This window comes from Hoplias malabaricus, unplaced genomic scaffold, assembly GCF_029633855.1.
Source record: "Hoplias malabaricus isolate fHopMal1 unplaced genomic scaffold, fHopMal1.hap1 H_1, whole genome shotgun sequence".
Classification (NCBI taxonomy): domain Eukaryota; kingdom Metazoa; phylum Chordata; class Actinopteri; order Characiformes; family Erythrinidae; genus Hoplias; species Hoplias malabaricus.
The window spans coordinates 3,444,109-3,454,034 of NW_027101324.1; the positions used below are offsets into that span (position 1 = coordinate 3,444,109).

General features: G+C 59.0%; 1 non-coding gene across 1 annotated transcript; it reads right to left on the reverse strand.

Moving 5' to 3' along the window:
- Positions 1 to 264: 264 nt before the first annotated feature.
- LOC136686012 (5.8S ribosomal RNA) lies at positions 265 to 418 on the reverse strand. The gene has a single exon (XR_010800262.1). It is a non-coding gene; the product is annotated as a 5.8S ribosomal RNA (ribosomal RNA).
- Between the last annotated feature and the right edge of the window lie 9,508 nt (positions 419 to 9,926).

Sequence of the window (9,926 nt, forward strand, 5' to 3'; positions counted from 1 at the left end):
TTTAATCGGCACTCGCCACCCCCGCGTCCGACTGCGCGGAGCCCCGCTCGGGACTCGGGGAGAGACCGTAACGGACGTGGACCCGGACCTACTCGGCTCTCCCTCCGTTCCCTGTACGGAGCTCTCTCGCAACACGGGCCGCGTGGACTGGCTCGGAACCGAGTCTTCGTTTGGGAAGACGAAGGGCCGTTTTCAGGCCCTGCGAGCTTCCAGCCGCGGTCTCTCTCTCTCAGCGGGGGCGCGGAGACCGATCGATGGGTAAAGCGACCCTCAGACAGGCGTGGCCGCGGGATGGACCCCCGCGGCCGCAATATGCGTTCGAAATTTCGATGATCTGTGTCCTGCAATTCACATTAGTTAACGCAGATGGCTGCGTTCTTCATCGAAGCACGAGCCGAGTGATCCACCGCTAAGAGTCGTATTCGGGTTTGTGCCCGGCCCGTTACAGGCCGGGCGAAGGAAGCCATTCGAACAAGAGACAATTTTTGCCAATATATTTCAAGCCGGGTGCCTTCCACCCCCGTGCAGGGGGGGAAAGGTCATTGAACCTGGGCGTCACCACCGGACCGAGGAGTTACGGCCCGGGGGACGATCGCCCGAGTAGGTGCCCGAGACTTACGTGGTTTAGGAGACCGGGGTCTAGGCACCCGCCGTTCCCGGCGAGGCCCAGGGGTTTGGTTCGCTGCGTTACGGGTCCCGGTCTAAGGCATTCAGGCGTGCGCTCAAAGCCAAGCTCTCCACCCCGGAGGGTATGAGCGAGGCCCGGTGGTACGCTCCCAAGTCCCCGCTTAGGGGAAGGCGCTGGGTAGATCCCACCTAGTCAGGACCGGCGGGCACCGGCCGTCTCCTTTCGGGTGTTTATAAACGCATCCGGGGTTCGTGAGGCCCCTTCAACTCGCGCACCGGCCTTAGACTATTATACGGTCCGTCTCTGCGAAGCCAACATCGGGGGTATTTTGCATGCGCTCTTAAGCTCCGCTCTAACCCCGTGAGGGGAAAGAGTTTCGCCCGGCGGTACGCTCCCGTCCACCACCGCCCCCTGTGCCGGGGGGATGGGTTCAGGGAGATCCCACCGAGGCCGGCGAGCACCGGCCAACGCCCTGGGGGTGAGTAAGCCCCTTTGACTCGCGCACGCACAATCAAGCCTTCAACGATCAATGGTTTTTTGGGTTTAACTACCCGGCGGGCGGCTCCGGCGCCACTCTTCCCCCCGCGAACGGGAGGGGCGGACCGGGGTACCTATGCACCTAAGGCGGTCCTCGCATAACCCCGAGTTCCGAAGCCGGCTCGCTACGTCCACCCACCCGGAGGGGGGAGAGACTCACGTCGGCCGACGACGAAAGGTACGAGGCTTCTGCGGTCCATACCTTGAAGGTACCCGCCGGGGGGGAGGTTCGGCCTCTCGAGTCCGACTCGACAACCGGCACGGACGGCGGGCGCCGACCGCGGCCAGGTCACCGTTATTGATCCTTCCGCAGGTTCCCCTACGAAAACCTTGTTACGACTTTTACTCCCTCTAGATGTCCGGGTTCGATCGACTTCCCATCGCCCGGAGGCGACCCCCGTTCGAGGGCCGCCCCGGGGACGGTCCGAGGACCTCACCGAGGCATCCGATCGGTAGTAGCGACGGGCGGTGTGTACAAAGGGCAGGGACTTAATCGACGCGGGCTGGTGACCCGCGCCTACTTGGAATTCCTCGTTCGAGGGGAATAGTTGCAATCCCCTGTCCCCAGCGGGGAATGGCGTTCATAGGATTGCCCGCACCTCTCGGCGTAGGGTAACTTACATGTTGAACCAGCCATTGTAGCTCACGTGCGACCCCGGACTTCTAAGGGCATCACAGACCTGTTATTGCTCCATTTCTCAAGTGGCTTCTGTGCCACAAATCGCTCTAAGAAGTTTAGCCACCGACCGCTGATTCCCACCGGGCGAACCCCAACCTTCAGGCCCGCGGTAAGCGGGAGGGCACCGGGGAGGGGAGAGGGAAGGCGAAGGCGAAGGACGGACAACCCACACCCGGAGAGCGGAACGAGGTGCGGACGGCATCGGGGAGGGAACCGAACGCGAAGGGGAGAGGCCGGAGCCACCCACTCGACGCAGAACTGAACCCCCGTCAACCGCATCACCTCCCCGAACCGATCCGGGGTAGAACCGGACCCCCGCCGAAACCCCCAACACCCCCACCCCGATGGGGACCCCCCGCGAACGGGGACCTTCGGGGATAGAGTCCGACCCAGGAGAGGGGCCGTGTAACTACTTAAAGGATGGGATCTCGTTCGTTACCGGAATTGACCAGACGAATCGCTCCACGAACTACCAACGGCCATGCACCACCACCCACAGAATCGAGAAAGAGCCGTCAATCTGTCAATCCTTACCGTGTCCGGGCCGGGTTAGGTTCCCCGCGTTGAGTCAAATTAAGCCGCAAGCTCCACTCCTGGTGGTGCCCTTCCGTCAATTCCTTTAAGTTTCAGCTTTGCAACCGTACTCCCCCCAGAGCCCAAAGACTCGTGGTTTCCCGGACGCTGCCCGGCGGGTCATAGTCGTTAACCCAACGCCGCCGGATCGCGGGTCGGCATAGTTTACGGTCGGAACTACGACGGTACCTGATCGTCTTCGATCCTCCGACTTTCGTTCTTGATTAATGAAAACATTCTTGGCAAATGCCTTCGCTTTTGTCCGTCCCGCACCGGTCTACGAATTTCACCTCTCTCGGTGCGGTACGAATGCCCCCGGCCGTCCCTCTTAATCATGACCTTTGGTCCGTCAAACCCACGAAATAGGACCAAGAGAGCGGTCGGATACCCCCCCGGCTCGGGGAACCGTGCGGCGGCCAGAAAACGGCCCCGCCCGGCCGCCTCGCCGAAGAGCTCCGACTCGCCCCCCATGGGAAGGCCTTATTCCATTATTCCTAGCTCAGTCCATTCAAGGCACGCTTCGGCCTGCTTTGAGCACTCTGTTTTGTTCAAAGTAAACGCACCGGACCCTTCCGCCCCCCACGTATTCAACCGCGGCGGACGACCCAGCTAAGGGCCTCTCCGCGGAGGAAGGGAGCAGAGGACACCGGATGAGTAGGGACAAGGTCCCGCGACCTCCACCCAGAGACCCGCGGGGGGTCCCCAACCCCCCCGGAGAGGGGCAGCTTCCCACCGCGAAGTCCGGACGGGCAGAGGCCCGGCAGCCGGGACCCGTCCCCGGATCCAACTACGAGCTTTTTAACTGCAGCAACGTTAACATACGCTATTGGAGCTGGAATTACCGCGGCTGCTGGCACCAGACTTGCCCTCCAATGGGTCCTCACCCACGGACGTAGATTGAGTTCATTTCGGTCCCGAAACCTTCAAACGGGGCCTCGCACCGATATTTTTCGTCACTACCTCCCCGTGTCGGGAATGGGTAATTTGCGCGCCTGCTGCCTTCCTTGGATGTGGTAGCCGTTTCTCAGGCTCCCTCTCCGGAATCGAACCCAGATTCCCCGTTACCCGTGGTCACCACACGTAGTCCCGTAGACTACCGTCGAAAGTTGATAGGGCAGACACTCGAATGAGACGTCGCCGCCCCGAAGGGCTCTGCGATCGGCCAAAGGTTATCTAGAGTCACCAAAGCGGACCCGACCGGAGTCGGGAGGGGGTTTTTTGGTTCTGATAAATGCACGTATCCGTGGGGGGCGCCGAGGGGGGAAGGTGAACCAGTCACCGACCACCTCGAAACGGCACCCCCACTTCCAACGCTTCGTTTGCATGTATTAGCTCTGGAATTACCACAGTTATACCAAGTAACGTGTGGAGCGATCAAAGGAACCATAACTGATTTAATGAGCCATTCGCAGTTTCACTGTACCAACGCCCGTGTGTACTTAGACTTGCATGGCTTAATCTTTGAGACAAGCATATGATACTGGCAGGATCAACCAGGCCGATCCCTCTGGTACTCAAACCCGGCTTGGGGAAAGAGAGAGAGTCGGTGGTGCGTGGAACTCGACCCCCCGAAGGAGGAAGAGACGCGCACCGCGGAAAGGCTTTTCGAACGAGACCCCCCGGAGGTGGGTCTGCAATCGGGGGTTTGACTACTTGGAAAATGTACGATTCAAGGCCCGGACGGTGCAGGCTAGGGGCCGGTTCCTTCCCTCAATAGGATCCCGACCCTAAGGCACCACCGACTCGGACCTTTTAACGGACCCAAACTGCGGTGGAAATTAGACCGACGGATCGGCTAAGTCTCCCTCGGAACGATTCTGGGACAAGCGGACCCCCTGTTACGGGGGGTCCACGAGCCATGGAGGCTGGAGCACGTGGCGGGGAGGATCGTTCTAAAAGCCGGTATTATTTCGGATTAGAAGCCTGCCCCTGGTGCTCCGGGTATGCCGCATTTCGAACGGGCGTAAAGGACGTCCGTTTAAGGGAAGAGAATGGAAGAGAATTTCCTGGCCCCCTCAAAGCGCGAGGAGGTCGGCATAGGTTTTACGGTACGCCCCCCCCGGAGCCGTCTGATGTTCAGAAGACGAAGGGTTTTGCCCCCAATCTCGTAAGGTCGAGGGCTCACCACCGAACTTCCAGCCGCGGTCCTTGGTAGGACCGATACGCGGACAAGCCGCAAAATCCTGGCCCCCTCGCAGTGCGAGGAGGTCGGCAAAGGTTTTACGATTCGCCCCCCCGGAGCCTACGGTTAGTTTTCTCGATTTAAGAAGACGAAGGGGGTCGGGCCCGGGAACCGTAAACCGAGCGCCTCTTCCCCTGCGAACTTCCAGCCGCGGTCCGTTTAAAAAGACCGATCCGTGACACCTCTAATGCGCTCTTTGCCTCCGGCCGTTTCCAGCGCGGGGGCCCGGTGGTGCGCTCCCAAGTCCCCGCGGAGGGGAAAATCTGGGAGATCCCACATTAGACCAAGCGGAACGCCGGTCTTCGCCTCGGGGGTTTGTATGCCCCTTTCGACTCGCGCACGGGCAAGAGTTAGGTTAGGAACGGGGACAACTGCCGGCGGGCGGCCCGTCGCACCCACCCCGCAAGTGGGCAGGTGGTCGGTGGCCTGTGGACCCGCCGCTCGGATTCGTTTATAGTAGGAACCATAACGGGGTACAACCCTCATACGCTCGACCCCCTCACGCCCAGAGAAGTGTTCACCTCCCTGGGCATATATCGAACGAATCATCGGGATTGAAGGGGAGGCCACCCAAACCATCCCCTTAGCCCAGAGGGGTGCCAGTCCTCGGGCTTCGGTATTCGCATCACCGGGGTCTATGGAGGTCTCGACTTAGGTTTTGAAAACCTCCAGAGGGGGGGCCGGATTAACCACCACCCTAGCCCAGAGGGGTGCCAGTCCTCGGGCTTCGGTATTCGCATCACCGGGGTCTATGGAGGTCTCGACTTAGGTTTTGAAAACCTCCAGAGGTGGGGCCGGATTAACCACCACCCTAGCCCAGAGGGGTGCCAGTCCTCGGGCATGTCACTTCGCATCACCGGGGTTCTATGGAGGTCTCGACTTAGGTTTTAAAAACCTCCAGAGGGTGGGGGCATATCTTATCCCCACCCTAGCCCAGAGGGGTGCCAGTCCTCGGGCATGTCATTTCGCATCACCGGGGTCTACGGAGGTCTCGACTTAGGTTTTGAAAACCTCCAGAGGGTGGGGGCATATCTTATCCCCACCCTAGCCCAGAGGGGTGCCAGTCCTCGGGCTTCGGTATTCGCATCACCGGGGTCTACGGAGGTCTCGACTTAGGTTTTGAAAACCTCCAGAGGGTGGGGCCTGACTTACCACCAACCCTTAGCCCAGAGGTGTGCCACTCCTCGGGCATGGAATTCGCATCAACGGGGTCTACGGATGTCTCGACTTAGGTTTTGAACACATCCAGGGAAGCAGAGCGGACATTCCCATTATTTCAAGCCCATCGGGAAGCCACTCCTTTGGGCATAGCGTTTCGCATCGCTGTTACCCAAACTTACGTCTGATTTAATGCCTCCCTAATATCCCGACGGCACCAGGCTGAGAAACCATATGCCCACAGGATTTGAGGCGTTGGAACCTCGTTCGCATAGCCGACAACGATGAACCTCCCTCGGACTCGCTACGAGGCTTGAGGAGGGTCCTGATTTTCTTAAAATCTCAGGTGAGGGACTTAGAAAATTTTCACTTTAAAACCACAGACCTCCAGAGGAGAGACCGGGCTTATCACAACCTTAGCCCAGAGGGCGTCACTCCTCGGGCATGTCACTTCGCATCACCGGGGGTCCATGGATGTCTCGACTTAGGTTTTGAACACATCCAGAAGGGGGGGCCGGATTAACCACCACCCTTAGCCCAGAGGGGTGCCAGTCCTCGGGCTTTAAATTCGCTTCGCCGGGGTCTATGGAAGTCATTTTTTAGACCTCCAGAGGGGAGGCAACCCAAACCATCCCCTTAGCCCAGAGGTGTGCCACTCCTCGGGCTTGTGTATTCGCATCACCGGGGTCCATGGAAGTCATTTTAGACATCCAGAGGGGAGGCCACCCTAACCATCCCCTTAGCCCAGAGGGGTGCCAGTCCTCGGGCTTTAAATTCGCTTCGCCGGGGTCTATGGAAGTCATTTTTAGACCTCCAGAGGGGAGGCAACCCAAACCATCCCCTTAGCCCAGAGGTGTGCCAATCCTCGGGCTTGTGTATTCGCATCACCGGGGTCCATGGAAGTCATTTTAGACATCCAGAGGGGAGGCCACCCTAACCATCCCCTTAGCCCAGAGGGGTGCCAGTCCTCGGGCTTTAAATTCGCTTCGCCGGGGTCTATGGAAGTCATTTTTAGACCTCCAGAGGGGAGGCAACCCAAACCATCCCCTTAGCCCAGAGGTGTGCCACTCCTCGGGCTTGTGTATTCGCATCACCGGGGTCCATGGAAGTCATTTTAGACATCCAGAGAGTGGGGCCGGTCTTACCACCACCCTTAAGCCCAGAGGGCGTCACTCCTCGGGCATGAAATTCGGATTACCGGGGTCTATGGATGTCTCAACTTAGGTTTTGAACACATCCAGAGGGGAGGCCACCCAAACCATCCCCTTAGCCCGGAGGTGTGCACCTCCTCGGGCTTCAAATTCGAATCACCGGGGTCCATGGAAGTCATTTTAGACATCCAGAGAGTGGGGCCGGTCTTACCACCACTCTTAGCCCAGAGGGCGCCACTCCTCGGGCATGAAATTCGCATCACCGGGGTCCATGGAAGTCAGTTTAGACCTCCAGAGAGTGGGGCCGGTCTTACCACCACTCTTAAGCCCAGAGGGCGTCACTCCTCGGGCATGAAATTCGGATTACCGGGGTCTATGGATGTCTCAACTTAGGTTTTGAACACATCCAGAGGGGAGGCCACCCAAACCATCCCCTTAGCCCGGAGGTGTGCACCTCCTCGGGCTTGAAATTCGAATCACCGGGGTCCATGGAAGTCAGTTTAGACCTCCAGAGAGTGGGGCCGGTCTTACCACCACCCTTAAGCCCAGAGGGCGTCACTCCTCGGGCATGGAATTCGCATCAACGGGGTCTACGGATGTCTCGACTTAGGTTTTGAACACATCCAGGGAAGCAGAGCGGACATTCCCATTATTTCAAGCCCATCGGGAAGCCACTCCTTTGGGCATAGCGTTTCGCATCGCTGTTACCCAAACTTACGTCTGATTTAATGCCTCCCTAATATCCCGACGGCACCAGGCTGAGAAACCATATGCCCACAGGATTAGAGGCGTCTGAACCCCTTTCGCATAGCCGACAACGATGAACCTCCCTCGGACTCGCTACGAGGCTTGAGGAGGGTCCTGATTCTCTTAAAATCTCAGGTGAGGGACTTAGAAAATATTCACTTTAAAACCACAGACCTCCAGAGGAGAGACCGGGCTTATCACAACCTTAGCCCAGAAGGCACCACTCTTCGGGCATGTCACTTCGCATCACCGGGGTCCATGGAAGTCTCGACTTAGGTTTTGAACGCATCCAGAGGGTGGGAGCCGGACTTACCACCACCCTTAGCCCAGAGGGCGTCACTCCTCGGGCATAAAATTCGGATAACCGGGGTCCATGGAAGTCAATTTTGACCTCCAGAGAGGGGGGGGGCCTGGCTTACCACCACCCTAAGCCCAGAGGGCGTCACTCCTCGGGCATGAAATACGCTACACCGGGGTCCATGGAAGTCAGTTTAGACCTCCAGAGAGGGGGGGCCGGGCTTACCACCACCCTTAGCCCAGAGGGCACCACTCCTCGGGCTTGAAATTCGCATCACCGGGGTCCATGGAAGTCTCGACTTAGGTTTTGGAAACCTCCAGAGGGGGGGCTGCACTTACCACCACCCTAAGCCCAGAGGGCGTCACTCCTCGGGCATGAAATACGCTATACCGGGGTCCATGGAAGTCCTTTTAGACCTCCAGAGAGGGGGGGGGCCGGGCTTACCACCACCCTTAGCCCAGAGGGCACCACTCCTCGGGCTTGAAATTCGCATCACCGGGGTCCATGGAAGTCTCGACTTAGGTTTTGGAAACCTCCAGAGGGGGGGCTGCACTTACCACCACCCTTAGCCCAGAGGTTCATCACTCCTCGGGCATGAAATTCGGATAACCGGGGTCCATGGAAGTCAGTTTAGACCTCCAGAGAGTGGGGCCGGGCTTACCACCACCCTAAGCCCAGAGGGCGTCACTCCTCGGGCATGAAATTCAGATAACCGGGGTCCATGGAAGTCAGTTTAGACCTCCAGAGAGTGGGGCCGGGCTTACCACCACCCTAAGCCCAGAGGGCGTCACTCCTCGGGCATGAAATTCGGATAACCGGGGTCCATGGAAGTCTCGACTTAGGTTTTGGAGACCTCCAGAGGGGGGGCCGGGCATACCACCACCCTTAGCCCAGAGGGCGTCACTCCTCGGGCATGAAATACGCTATACCGGGGTCCATGGAAGTCAGTTTTGACCTCCAGAGAGGGGGGGCCTGGCTTACCACCACCCTAGCCGAGAGGGCGTCACTCCTCGGGCATGAAATTCGCTTCACCGGGGTCCATGGAAGTCATTTTAGACCTCCAGAGAGGGGGGGCTGCACTTACCACCACCCTAGCCGAGAGGGCGTCACTCCTCGGGCATGAAATTCGGATCACCGGGGTCCATGGAAGTCAGTTTAGACCTCCAGAGAGTGGGGCCGGGCTTACCACCACCCTAAGCCCAGAGGGCGTCACTCCTCGGGCATGAAATTCGGATAACCGGGGTCCATGGAAGTCTCGACTTAGGTTTTGGAGACCTCCAGAGGGGGGGCCGGGCATACCACCACCCTTAGCCCAGAGGGCGTCACTCCTCGGGCATGAAATACGCTTAACCGGGGTCCATGGAAGTCAATCTAGACCTCCAGAGAGGGGGGGCCGGGCTTACCACCACCCTTAGCCCAGAGGGCATCACTCCTCGGGCATGAAATTCGCATCACCGGGGTCCATGGAAGTCAGTTTAGACCTCCAGAGGGGGGGCTGAGCATACCACCACCCTTAGCCCAGAGGTGTGCTCCTCATCGGGCATGAAATACGCTTCACCGGGGTCCATGGAAGTCATTCGAGACCTCCAGAGGGGGGGCCGGGCATACCACCACCCTTAGCCCAGAGGTGAGTCACTCCTCGGGCATCAAATTCGCATCACCGGGGTCCATGGAAGTCAGTTTAGACCTCCAGAGGGGGGGCTGAGCATACCACCACCCTTAGCCCAGAGGTGTGCTCCTCATCGGGCATGAAATACGCTTCACCGGGGTCCATGGAAGTCATTCGAGACCTCCAGAGGGGGGGCCGGGCATACCACCACCCTTAGCCCAGAGGTGAGTCACTCCTCGGGCATCAAATTCGCATCACCGGGGTCCATGGAAGTCAGTTTAGACCTCCAGAGGGGGGGCTGAGCATACCACCACCCTTAGCCCAGAGGTGTGCTCCTCATCGGGCATGAAATACGCTTCACCGG